The 9,808-nt window shown below is 37.9% G+C and overlaps 1 long non-coding RNA gene across 1 annotated transcript; it reads left to right on the top strand.

The window, feature by feature from the left end:
• The first annotated feature begins 1,111 nt into the window (after window positions 1–1,111).
• On the top strand, window positions 1,112–9,358 carry LOC309563007. Its single transcript, XR_014225657.1, has 3 exons — window positions 1,112–1,191; window positions 3,382–3,470; window positions 9,321–9,358. It is a non-coding gene; the product is annotated as an uncharacterized lncRNA (long non-coding RNA).
• Window positions 9,359–9,808: the final 450 nt, after the last annotated feature.

The following is a 9,808-nucleotide window of genomic DNA, read 5'->3' as shown; positions in this document are numbered from 1 at the left end:
CCTACAAGCTTTGCATTTGCTGCCTGCCTGAAACCCTACTAATGATGGGAACAATGTGCCATTATTTTTCTTGTTGAGGGCATCTATCGCTCCTGTGGCTTATATATTCCTAAGTGCTGCTGCCTTTTTGTTAAACTTTGGTTGGAGTGGTAACACGATACCCAATACTCTCTGTAAAATATTCCAGTATCTTTTAATAATTCTCTTTACTTTTTTGCTCTGTATGTTATAATCCAAGATAATTCAGAATTGTTCACCATTCTCTATACCAACCTCTCTAGGCTCTTTATCTTTGATCAAAACCTCTCAATCATCTTGCCTCACTTTCTCTATATCACATATATATATATATATACATGTCACATATAAAATTGGGTGTTAATGTGCCAGTCACTTATTTTAAACAAAACTGGGTGAACACTTAAAGGATAAGTCCAGGCAAAACCTAACTAACGCTAAACCTGCTCTGTGCCACATTCTAAACCTAATCTATCTAACCCTGTAAAGCAAAAATCGCTGTACTTACCTATTCTGCACCCGATTCGATCCGGTCTCTTGTGATGGAAACTCTGTCCAGGAGAGGACCGACAACGGCTGTGAAATAAATGGGAAGTGATGTCAAACATAGAGACTTACTATGGGGCTTCCATTGTCGAGTGCCTCTCCTGCACCCGCCTCCACAGCTCACCATGGGACCGGACCCGAACAGCTGCAGAATAGGTAAGTACAGTGATTTTTACTTTACAGGGTTGGATAGATTAGGTTTGGAATTTGGCACAGAGCAGGTTTAGCATTAGTTAGGTTTTGCCTGGACTTATCCTTTAAACAGGAGTAAATAACTGTCCAAAATGACCCCATAATACTGTAAAGAAAAAACGTTGGCATGAATTCCTCCTAAATTGATTTTAGAATAAAACTTTCTAAATATCAGATCAGGAGATAACTAAACTGCTGACTGGGTGCTGATATTTGTCCCACCTGGAGGCTAGAAGGTAAATATTTTAGTAAATACATGTGGTATCAGGTATGTGAGAAAAGAAAGATGTGACTTCTAAATTAAACTTTAATTAAAACTTCTGTGTACTCAAGCTCTTTGTCTTTTATTATATAAGCCAACCCTGTCCTTTGTAAGATAGACCTCCACAGAAGTCTTCCAGCTGTCTACATTCTCAGCACCAACTGAACTACTCGGTGAGTATATTCTGGAATATGGTTATCTTATTATTATTAATATTCTTAATATAGTTTTTGATAAGGAAAGAAACATTAGTATTCAGATATCAGGTAAAATGTAAAAATCTCCTCTGTTTCATTTTGATTTTAAATAATGGCAAGGTTCCTCATATAATTTTTAGCGTGATGGCTTATTTTGCACAATTAATTCTTTAGGTCATTTCTTTTTCCAAATTTCTTCAACCTTTAACTACATTTGATATGTAAAGGAGGAATCCATTGTTTTGCTATAATGGTTGCTATAGGGGTAAAGTCAACCAAAAGTATAAAACATCTGTTTGGAAAGAATGATGACCTGCCTGCTCATATCTACATGACTTTTTCATACCAATGCTCTTGGCGATTTATTTATGATGTAGATCTACACATGTGGGCTCTTGTAGGCTCTCTGGGCTGTATTTAGCTTAACTATTGAAGTTCAGACAGCTCTGAGTCCAATAGCTTTTCAATAGAAAAATGCCATATACTTGTTAAATAATATTAGTGTGATCCCCATTTAATGTTCTTGCGCATTCATTATATTCTCTGTTCTGTGAAAAATGCAGTAAAGAAAAAGTCTCCTGACGCCACAAAGTATGGTGTCTCTTCTTTACCTGGTTTGTTTGAGTTTTGGTCTTAAAATTCCTTCACAGCTCGTAGTGGGGTGAGGGTTGGGGCGCAAAATCTGGGTTTGAGTGGGGTGGGGGCTTGGGTTGAAGGGTAGGAAAGGTCTGGGGGGGAGGGATGCGCTCATTTTTAGGGGGGTTGTCATTGGTTATTTGTATATGGATGTACAGTATGTCCCATTTTCAATAAAGAACAATGGTAGCCTTAATAGATGCTGCATCCTATTGTGGTTTATCTTTCATGTTATATTTTTGGATTCACCTTCCCTACATTTTTGGGTATAGGCACCATAGCCGTTTACACTCCCAGAGATCTCATTTTTTGTGGGTTTCTGTAGTGCCGTAATAAGTACCTGTTGGTAGGCTGATCAGTGGCCCTTTGTTTAACTTTATTTTTGGAACTACCTAAACTTTGAAGAAATGCCTTTTAAGGATGGGAAGTGTATAAAGATAAAAAGGTACCGATTTACTTGTATCAAAATCAAAAATGTGTTTAACAGTAAATTTTACTGAGTAAGCAAATAAAACAAAACATAAACCCTAATAAACATAAAGGTATAGTGGAAACAAAAAAATATTTGATTAAGTCAGTTTTTTATGTGCACATTTGTGGAAATGTGTGTCCAGATGTTAGAGAACAATTCGGGTGCAGTAGGTATATGTAGCACATGGTGTAATTAAGTTTTTTGTTATTAGCCAACCAGTAGAGGAGGGGGTGGGGATATTGCCCTTTAGAACATAGAAAAACTGAACATACTTTCACTGAATTCCAATATCAATTATTTGGTGCAAATATTATTACATATCCTAATATAGTTATACATAAAGTACTGTTCTTTCATCATGTATGCCCTTATTAGGAAACAGTACAGTAGAAAGAAAGCATTCATAAGTTATATACCTTATAATGATCAATTATTTTCACATAAACTCAATAGTCTCATTCTCATTCTCCCCAAACCAGGAACAAATTTAAATCACAGAGACCATTCTCAGGCAACTCTTCTCATTCATACAAGAAAAATCCTAAAGAAAACCTTAGTCCAGTTAGTAAAGCAGATTCATATACATTAAAATGTATTTCAATCTAACATCCTTTACCACTGTTGGAGTGAGGGCAAGAGAGGGTAGACAAAGTAAGGCAAGAGGCATCCCTGGATGCCCTGGATGCCCTGGAAGCCCTGGAAACCATAGATAATGGAGATTGGATTTGGTTTTTGTGAACAAGCTCTAATGGTATCTGAGAGCCTGCTGGGCAATTCCTTTTTATTATCCACGGGTAGCCAGATCCTATAAGGTCTGAAAGGTCTGATAAGGTCTGAAAGTCATCAAGCAAATCCATGTCATTAACAACACTCAACCTGCCAATAATGAGTGCCAGTCGTATGTGATCCTTTATGATTGTTTAGAACAAACATTGGAACTTTTATTGTACTGGAACAAACATTTTATGTGTGCCTAACATCGGGGTTTCTTCGTGTTTTTTTTGAGCCGTATTTTCAATTTTGTCCTCTTTTTCTTTCCATGAATCCAAATTATCAAGAGCCCAAAGATGTTCACCTTGAAGAAATCCCTGTTACTCCTTTTCTTCCTTGGGACCATCAACTTATCTCTCTGTGAGGAAGAGTAAGTGTGTTAAGACTTATTTTTAAATAAAAGTATAGATTTTAAAAGCTTAATGTGGTTCTAAAGTCTAAGTATGATTTACCTTAATGCATTCTCTCCATGAAGAAACAAAACTTCCCACTATAATATTCACAGCACCCGGGGCTAATGGGCATTCTTCATTCTATACCCCTATAACTAAAATATTCAATAATCAAATGTGGGAATATCAAAAATTCATAGCAGCAGCTCACTACATATACCCCTGTACATGTATACCACAAAGTATTAAAAGAGAAAAAGCCACGCTTAGCATAAACCTTAAATAAATCCAAAGTCCTAATTTTTACCCAATTTGTGCAAACTAGCAGTGTGAATGTGATAGTGCTAAATTTCGACATAAATTGTGATAGAGAAATAGAAATCCATGTGATAACCCCCACAAAATATATCTTAAAAATATTTTAGTCCATCTGTGACATAGTGTTTTTAACCAAATAAATCACTTACACGCAAAGTTCAGTGTCTCAATCTCCTTGTATCTTGTGAACTCAAAATAATCCTCCCCACTGTGAATGCACAAGACTTATAACAAGTTCATCGCACCAGCTTTCTGTGAATAAAGCTTTCTGTGAATAAATCTTCACCACCTTTAACACCAATTTGTGCTCCAAAGTGTCCCTTTAAGTGTGCCCACTCCACCAGCTTTAATTTACCTCTTATTTATTATAAGTAGGTGCAGCCAGTGCTCAAAATCAAATTTTCCTCCTCCAAGCCCAGGACACTCTTAGAGGGACATTTAGTTGGCCACCAAGAGTATTTACATCATATATTCTTATGGTACCTGGGAGACACAGATCTCAACAACGTGTTTCATTGCTAATCAGATGTCTTCAGGAAGCAGATCGTCTGGCGCCATCTCCGCCCCATATATTTACTCATTAACCAAATCCAATTACAAATATAAACATGATTGATTCTATATTTAGTCATTTCGGGATTGAATTGTATATCATTGGTATTGATATACAAAATAAAATGTAAATTAAAATGTGCCATAAAATTTTACCTTTAAACCTTTATTGAAACCTCTATATCAGGGGTCTCCAAACTTTTCAAACAAATGGCCAGTTTACCGTCCTTCAGACCTTAGGGGGGCTAGATGGTGGCCAGTGGGGTTAGAAAATGTCCTGGGCCCAACATTAGTGAGAATAAACATTGCCACAGGGTTGGTGGTCAGTTACATAACGCCTGTGGTCAGTAGAGGAGGAATAGTGCCCCTTTATTGGTATCAGTGGAAGGATTAGTGCCCCATCATTTATATTTGTGGGAGGAATAGTGCCCTATCATTATTGTCAGTGGCAGAAATTATTCCTCACTGTTGGTGTCACTGAGAGGAATACTGCCTCAAGGGCCGAATAAAGGCTAGCAAAGGGCCGCATTCCGCCCTCGGACCGCAGTTTAGAGAACACTGCTCTATATCAAACATATTAGCACCATCTTGTGGTTAAAAAGTATACACACCTTACTGCATCTAACATCACTTTATAGTCAAAAAATGTGTATTATCCATCCTACAGACTCATACTCATATCTATCCTACAGACTAATGTAGTGAAAAGATTGTATCTATTCCTCAACTATCTATCCCTCATCTCATATTATACCAAAAAAACCCCGAAATAATACACTATCAAATTTACAGAATAAAATCATCCTTATATTAATAAACAAAATACATAAACATATAAAATACCAATGTGATCATGCCTTATAAAGGGGGAAGTGTACAATAAACTTCACCCATAATTAAACTTTTAAAAATCTACAATAAAATTTAGATGAACTTTAATATTCTTTACATGTGGGTTAAAGTGGTTGTAAGGTCAAAAATTTAAATCAGCATTATCTGTTTTACTTTTGGGCTCTTATATTGGCAGTGTGTTTTTTTTTTTTTTTTTGTCAAATAAAGTGTCAAAATGTTTTCTATGTTGCCCAATATTGCATTCACATGATTACGTCTGGTCCCTCTCTGGAGCTCCAGAACTGATCTGGTTGGGGCTGCTAGTCCTCTGCTGATGTATATATGATAGGTCAGCAGAGCACTCCATAAACCTTGACCTTGTGTCTGATTGGTGCTGTGCCGATATAGCAGGTGATTCTGCATCACAAGCTGCAGCCTACAGAGAACGTGAAAGCGGTTAACCCCATATGTGCTAAGAACCATTTGAGGGACAGGGGATTCAGCATTTCATAGAGGGGAGTAAGCCTAGCAACTGCCAGGAATTACAGAGTCGGACTCTGCCGACACTTCATGTATATCTCTACTAACAGAGGAGGAAGAAGGGGAATATGTGCTTTCATAATCATCATTATCAACAGAGCCAGTGGAAGAAAACACACAGATTTAACCCCATAGCTGTTGGGAGGGGGGGGGGGGCTGAGCAGGAGGATCGCAATTAACCCCTCAATGGCCAGGCACTTTCACTATGTAACTAGCAGCCACTACTTGAAGTCTGCTAGTTATTTTCAATCTGTCATTTCTCACAGTCTGGGGGGAATGGGGGTCAGTCAGTGTAGGGGGTAAGGAGTGTCATTGTAGTGGGGGTGTGGGGTGTCAGTGTAGGGGGGTGTCAGTGTAGGGGGTGTCAGTGTTGGGGAGCGAAGTGTGTTAATGTGGGGGTTTGGGTACCAGGAGTGTCAGTGTAGGAGTTGGGGGTGTCAGTGTGGGAGGTGAGAGTGTAGGGGGTGTCAGTGTTGGGGGGTAGTGGTGTCACTGTGGGGAGTGGAGGTCGTCAGAGTACAGGGGTGGGGGGGTGTCACTGTTGGGGAATGAGGGGGTGTCAGTGTAGAGGGATGGGGGGTGTCAGTGTGGGGGAGTGGGAGGGTGTCAGTGTATGGGGTGGGGGTGTTAGTGTGGGGGAGTGGGGGTCTATCAATGTGGGTGATGGAAGTCCATCAGTCTGATGTGGTGGGGGCGTCAGTCTGTGTGGGTGGGGATCTGTCAGCGGGGAGCAGGGATTGGCAGTTGAAAGGGTCAATGGGGGAGGCCAGTAGTTGGTGGGTGTCAGTCCGAGGAATGTGGGGCTCTGTTAGTGGGGGGCAGGGGTATCCTGGGGTGCAGAATATCATGGCCTACTTTACTATTAGAGAAGATAAAGAGGGGGGTGCAGAATATCACGGCCTGCATTGCTTTTAGAGGAGAAATAGAGGGGGTGAAAAATATCACAGTCATCATTATCAGAGGAGATAAAGAGGGGGTGCAGAATATTATGGCACATTAGCACATTATTCTGCATGCCGTGATGTTCTGTATCCACTTTATATCTCCTCTGATAATAATTCATCCCATATATATATATATATATATATATATATATATATATATATATACATATACTGTATGTTAATATATATCTAAATATATATTTGCGAAAAAGTAAAAATACAATTTTATTAGCACCAAAAAATTAATAGCACAAAAATAATGAACTTGATAGAAATAAAACCATGCACGCATGCACATACATATAGTACATGATAACACATACAAATAAATGCGTACACACATACAAATATGCATTCATAGATACACACATGCACGTATACACATATACACAGGTACATACACGCATTAAAATGCACACATACATACATGCACTGACATATGCACATAAATGCATACATGCATTCATAGATACACACCTGGACATATATACAGACATATATCTATCTATCTATCTATATATATATGTATGTATATATATATATAGTCAATTTTAAAAAACTTTGCAGAAATAATTCATTATTATTCAATAATTCAGTATTATTTTTACATTTTATTTAAATTAAATATAGCTTTTTATATTGTTTTAATACATTGCCATGTAAAAGCATGCAAAACTGTCTTGTTTGCTGCTGCCTTCAAAGATGATAAATGCTGGAAGACACTGCAACTTTAACAAAAGAGGAGGAGGGGAAGAGCAGAAATGCTCAGTCATTCACACCAGGAGGGGGAGAGAAGGGTAGGGGTTTTACACAGACCAGGGAAGGAAATGACAGAAATGAACAAGGGAGGGAGGGGGAGATAGAGAGACGATGTACAGAGATACCCATGAAAGAGGGACGTTAACTGACCACGCTATCATGGATAGGCAGCCATGATTAGCATGGTCAGTTTACAGATAGGGACAAGGGAATAGGCAGGATCAACCAGGTATTGTACAATGTAGAAAACTTTACATAGCAAGATCACAATGCAGTTTATCCTGCCTTAAAGAGATAGGAGCATATTCTTTTTTAAGGTTTACAAACACTTTAAGTGTGTCAGTTAATTATTTGTACATTTTATTTAAATTAGATATAGCTTTTTAAATTGTTCTAATATATTGCCATGTGAAAGCATGCAAAACTGTCCTGTTTGATGCTGTCTTCAAAGATCATAAATGCTGGAAAACACTGCAGCTTTAACAAAGGAGGAGGAGGGGAAGAGCAGAAATGCTCAGCCATTCACGCCAGGAGGGGGAGAGAAGGGTAGGGGCTTTACACAGACCAGGGAAGGAAATAACAGAAAGGAACAAGGAAGGGAGGGGGAGATAGAGAGACGATGTACAGAGATACCCATGAAAGAGGGACGCTAACTGACCACGCTATCATGGATCGGCAGCCATGATTAGCATGGTCAGTTTACAGATAGGTACACGGGAATAGGCAGGATCAACCAGGTATTGTTCAACGTAGAAAACTTTACACAGCAAGATCACAATGCAGTTTATCCTGCCTTAAAGAGATAGGAGCATATTCTTATTTTAGGTTTACAAACACTTTAAGTGTTTCAATTTCATATATTTATAAGGTTTCATTCCTGGAAATCTTCTCTCTTAGGTCCGATCCTCTCCAGTGGATACTTACTATATCTATTCCAAAAAAAATCAAGCCACTTCAGTCCTTAGTAATGCATACTTTAAAGTGGCTTAAAACACTATGGGATTGATATACTATAACTGGAGAGTGCAAAATCTGGTGCAGCTGTGCATGGTAGTCAATCAGCTTTTAACTTCATCTTGTTTAATTAAGCTTTGACAAAAAAATACCTGGAAGCTGACTGATTTCTATGGAGAGCTGCACCAGATTTTGCTCTCTCCAGTTTTAGTAAATCAACCCTTATCTTTCTTAAAACCCTTATGTATATTGTTTATGTATTCATTAATCTGGGTAGAAAGATTCTTAGTTGTGCTTCCCACATATTGGAGGCCACAAGGACACTCCAATATGTAGGTGACATGTGAGCTATGGCAGGAAATTCGTTTATCTATTTTATATTGTTTACTAGTATGATATGGTTAAAATGTATTTTTCTTTTGATCCTTATGCCTGATAGTTTTACACAAAGGCACCTTTTACATTTAAAGAAGTGAATGCGATTTCTGTTTGGGAAAAATCACACATACTGTAATGCAGATGTTCTAAAGCACAGAAGAAACCTTTTTAATACATTTGGGATTCCATGCAAGCAGCAGGTCTGAATGAATTTTTAAGGGCCTTTGAACAATAATAATTGACTCAATGACGCCAAGTCTGGTGAATGATTTTTCAGAATTTCCATATGAATGAAATCCTACTGATGTATGGGCAGCTTTAGCTGTGTCCACTTGTGCTGTAGAATGAAACACATCAGAATGCTCCAGCTGGTTATTCAATAAGAGACTTAAGTTTGTAGCATCCTGCTGTGCCATATTCCTTTACCATGTTAATGTAGTCATAGAATAATAGTCAACATGGCCTAAAAATACACATTTGTGGTTCCAGTGAAATAGGGTTTTTGTGAAATAATCAATGATATTTTATTGACCGATAATTTCTGTCTTCTCCCAGGAGAGATGCCGAGGAAGAAAGAAGAGATGATCCAGATGAAAGTAATGTTGAAATGGAAAAACGATTTTTACCAGTCATTGCAGGCATTGCAGGACTTTTGAGTAAAGTTTTCGGCAAATAACCCAAAAATGTTGAAACTTTGGAAATGGAATTGGAAATCATCTGATGTGGAATATCATTTAACTAAATGCACAACAGATGTCTTATAAAAAAATTAAGATATCACATACTTTGCGTATTCCTTTTTTTATTATTTTTTTGTGATGAACCTACTTTAGTTGTGGAAAATAATGTCCTTAGCGCACTTTCCAGGGAATTTAATCATTTATTGACTTTCAGTTGGATACATTATAAATATAACAGTGCAGCGCAATTCATTCTTTCATATAACATAGTAAGTCATATCCCATAAGCCCTGTGAAAAGTAATAACAAAAACCTAATGAATTTGGAAAGTCTCTTTCATCTCTTGACTATATGTGCATGATAGTG

This window comes from Pelophylax lessonae (assembly GCF_965119305.1).
Source record: "Pelophylax lessonae genome assembly, chromosome: 9".
In the NCBI taxonomy this organism is placed as follows: domain Eukaryota; kingdom Metazoa; phylum Chordata; class Amphibia; order Anura; family Ranidae; genus Pelophylax; species Pelophylax lessonae.
This window is presented reverse-complemented; position numbering and strand designations above follow the sequence as displayed.